Consider the following 4,351-nt stretch of genomic DNA (forward strand, 5'->3'; position numbering starts at 1 on the left):
ACTTGGAATAGTGGCTGGCACATAGTGGGTTCTCAGTGCATGAATGAACCTGTTGAATGCATGACTGATGCGTGAAAGAATGAATGGTAGGCGGTCAGCTAATGTTTTCTGAATCAGTGAATGAATGAGCCCTGATATCTTTCAAGACAGCAGCAATTCATGCAATGATATTAAGTACCAGCTATGTGTCAGGCCCTAGACATCCCTCAAGATGGACCTGCTGCCCCTCCTGAGCCCCCTTGGGGAGACTTTCTACCTCTCAGGGGGACCACACTGGCCGCTTTTCATCCAAGTGCCACTTAACTTCCCCCTTGGCTATGTCTTGTAGACAGAGTTCAGCATGATTTGGGAAGAGCTGGCACAGTGTTCCCCCTTCCCCCTCTTTTATCCTCGCTGCTTGACCCTGGGAAAATCACTCCACCTCTCTGAGCCTCAGTGTTCCTCAGGGACCAGAAGAGCTGATAAAGGCCACCTTGCAATACTGTGTCGATTGCATAATATAGAGCAGTGTGGCACCTAGTACAGGGCCTGGCACAGCGGGTGGAGGGGGGGCGCTAAGAAATAGTGGCCCCTTGTTTGGTTTCCTTGAGCTCTGGGGGTCCACCTGGGGAGGAATGGTAAGCATATGTCCTGCCTGTCTTGGGATCTGGGGCATACCTGGGAAGCCTGTGCCATGTCCTCAACAGTTTGCTAAGACAGAGGAAGAGAAGATGGGAGACTGTGGGAAGGGGAAGCAGAAGGAGAAGGGGAATGGTTTGGACAAGATGGCAGAGATTTCTACAGAAAGCAGGGAGAATGAAGTACATTATTTTCCCTTTATTTTAGTCCAAGTCAGCTCATTCTTGACTAGTGTGGCTCCAGGAGACTAATGGGACATGGGATTTTCTAGATCTTCTGTGCTGAGTGGGATGAATGCTCCAGAAGATGATTGGCTCCCTAAGGTGCTATCTCTTCTCTACCTGGAGGTACATCTGAAGCAGGCAGAGACTCCTGGCAGCTGAGGGGGATTCTGCCAAGCTCTCTTCTTGAGCTGGGTTCCTGTGCTCTGCCTGGGAGACTCGTCATCTCAGCTGGGTACACCTATTTTCTTTCCACTCCAGGCACTGGCCTGAAGCTTCTAGAGTGGGAGGCTGGCCTAGTCAGATGGGGTCCAGCCCTTACTGAACACCTCTTATGGAGTGGCATATGTGTGACCACTTCCTGTCTATGGCCAACATTACAAACTGAGCACAAGCCTCTCTTCCACAATGTGCCCAGAATGCTTCCTGATGCTTCAGTAGAAGCCACTGTCCATGAGTTGGCAGGTAAGAAGGGCGGGGTTTCATCATGTGTCAGGCACCACACTGGTTCTTTCCATAGTTCATCTCATTACCCTCACAGCATGCTTAAGAAGTAGAGATTTTTAGGAGGAAACTGAGTTCCAGAGAAGTTCTAGAGTTTGGCCATGGTAATGCAGTTGGCGGAACTGGGATTCAGATGGAGCCATTGGACCTCAAAGCCTGTACTTTGTCCTCGGCATGTCAGGTCCCCACAGCTGACCAGCCCATGGACTCTAGCTGGCGGGACTCCTGGGGTTGGGAAGGCACAGTGGAGGGAGGGCAGTGGAGAAACTAGCCCACTCCCATTCATCAGGGTTCTGTCCTTCCCAGATCCCCCAGGTTCTTCTCTGCCTCTAAGCCTGTGCTCTGGTATTTTCCTGTCAGGCAAGGCTTTAGCCAAAACCTGCACCACCTCAACCCTGCAGACACACGGGGTGCACTGTGCCTTGTGCACCTTGGCTGTAGCTCACCGCTCAGATTCTTGCATGCACATCAGTGGCCCGCCTCTGCCCAACTGAATCCTGAGCCCCCGAAGCTGTGTCTTCTTGGTATATGAACCCACAGTGCCTGGCACATAGTGGGCACACAGAAAATGTCCATGGGGTGAGGGATTCTGGATAGAGACCCTGCCTGGCGGTAGGATATCTTCTTCCAACTGTTCCTTGACTTCCTCCAAGACTGGTTGAGTTGGGTATGCTTTGGTGCTCACCAATCGCTTTTTCTTGGCCCTTTTTTTTTTCTTTTTGATGCAAAAAGGTGATTTTATTAAAGCACGGGGACAGGACCCATGGGCAGGAAGAGCTGCCTGTCTTGGGCCTATTTTAACTTGGATATAATTCCTTTTGAAAGGACACCACAAAGTCTGAATTCTTCTAAAGACAAATGGCCCATGATGGTGATAAGTTAGCCACATGAGCCACTTCCTTCAGAGGTATGGCGTGGAGAGCAGCTTCAAGGAGAGAAGACATTCAAATTCCCCATCCCAATGCATCACTCACAGGCATTATCAGGGGCTGTTTATTTATTATTATTATTATTATTATTATTATTAGTTGTGGTTGTTTTCAAGTAAAAAAAATTTTTTTAATGTCTATTTATTTTTGAGAGAGAGAGAGAGATTGGGGGAGGGCCAGCGAGAGAGAGAGAGGGAGACATAGAATCCAAAGCAGGCTCCAGGCTCTGAGCTGTCAGCACAGAGCCCTACGTGGGGCTCAAACTCACAGACCGCAAGATTGTGACCTGAGCTGAAGTCAGTCTCTTAACCGACTGGGCCCCCCAGGCCCCCCATTGTTATTTTGTTTTTTAAAGAAAAAACAGCATTACCCTCCTGCTTGGAAATGAATGAGATGTCAACAGTCGTGTGTGTCTGGGGCTCAATAGCCCCCAGAGAACAGAAGGCATGCATTTCCTGCATGTGTACGGTGGGGCCAGTGGTCACGTTCCTTAAGAACCGGGCCACAGGGATGTTTGCAAAGCAAGCTGCAGCTGCTTTCTATGTATGCAGGTCTCCTCAGTCCTCAAAATCATCGCATGCATAAAATAATTTTATGAAATCACATCTCAAGGTTCTCTGTTCATATTCATTTTCTGCTCGCTCATTCATTTTGCCATCTGTGGGAACTCATTAGCACACAAGCTGCAGCAGGTGCCAAAGGTTTAAAAAAAATTATGGGGGGAGAAACTTGAAATTGATCAAATCCTACCTATCTTTTCTTTTTCCCTCCTGTAAATTGAAAAATGACAGCCATTATGTCATTTTAGAAGAAGTGTTGGTTGCTCTTTGTGGTGCTGGGACGCTTTTGAGAAGGAAAGGTTGGCTCTTTCTGGACCAGGGAATCTTTGCCTAGCCTCAGGGCATCCCTAGGGGGTCGCAGATGGGCTCCAGGGGTCCATTACCCTCCTATAATAAAACTTATATATCTCAGTGACCATGCATTTTTTTCCCCTGGGGAGAGAGCTCATAGCTTTCATTTTATTTTGAATACAAACAAGATTAAGATTCCATGTTTGACAAGAAGAAAACAGAAAAGAAGAAAAGATAGAAAGTATTTTCCTTAGCCCATTGAAGCCTCATAATTACCCTGAAAACCAGGCATCATTAAATACTTGTTTAAATACCTGACTCCCATTCTCAGCCTGCACTCATAGACTCTATGACTCCTCTATGATTCTATGACTCATAGACTCCGGCCAAGGGATTATTTGTTTGTTTCCTACCCCCTCTTCTTATATAGAGGGGGAAACTGAAGCCCAGAGAAGTGAAGTAGGTTGTCCAAAGTTAACTTTGGTCGGTTTACTGCAGAAATGGGTTGGAAAGTCAATCCTTGACTCTCTGTAGCCTGTGCCGCTGTTGTTTTGCTCTTGCAGTCAGTGAGCATAGAGTTGGGCAAATGTTAAACTGAATTAGTAAGAGACTCTCCGCCTCCCGCCTGTCCTCAGGCTGGATTGGTTCCCCCTGACCTGTTTCTTGATCCCCAGTGAACTTCTGGCCCCAAATGCACCCAACCTATTAGTCCTAGGAATATTCAGATGCATGCACGAGATGATTCCATGTGCCAGGAGTCTCCGAGGAATGAAATAAACCAGACTCTGGCTGGGAAATACCATCATAGGCACTGGGAAGTCAGGGGAAAGAGCTGAAGGGCCTTAGTGACAGCATGCCCCTCATTCTTTGCACCTGCCTGTCTCTCAGTGGTCATTGTGGACAGTTTCCCCTTTCCCTTCTTTGCTCAGATTCCCTGGACCTACATTGGTGGTGTCCTTGCTCTAGTGCCCCCGCCCCCGCCCCCCACGCTTGGCGGGTGCTGTTCTCTCCTTCTCCTTCCATTGCAGAACTTGTAGTCGTCTGTCTACTTGTCAGAATTCCCTGCTCACATGGTAAATCCCTTGGAGGCAAGTGCCTGGCACATACTGGACAGCCAATCAATGGGAGTCACAATCAATAGTGATCCTGTGTTCTTCCTGTGTTTCCCCTTCCCAGCTACGCCAGGAAACTTGTTCTACGCAGCGGGAGGTTGCCCTGGCTGTGAGTG

Source organism: Panthera onca, chromosome E1, assembly GCF_046562875.1.
Source record: "Panthera onca isolate mPanOnc1 chromosome E1, mPanOnc1 haplotype 2, whole genome shotgun sequence".
In the NCBI taxonomy this organism is placed as follows: domain Eukaryota; kingdom Metazoa; phylum Chordata; class Mammalia; order Carnivora; family Felidae; genus Panthera; species Panthera onca.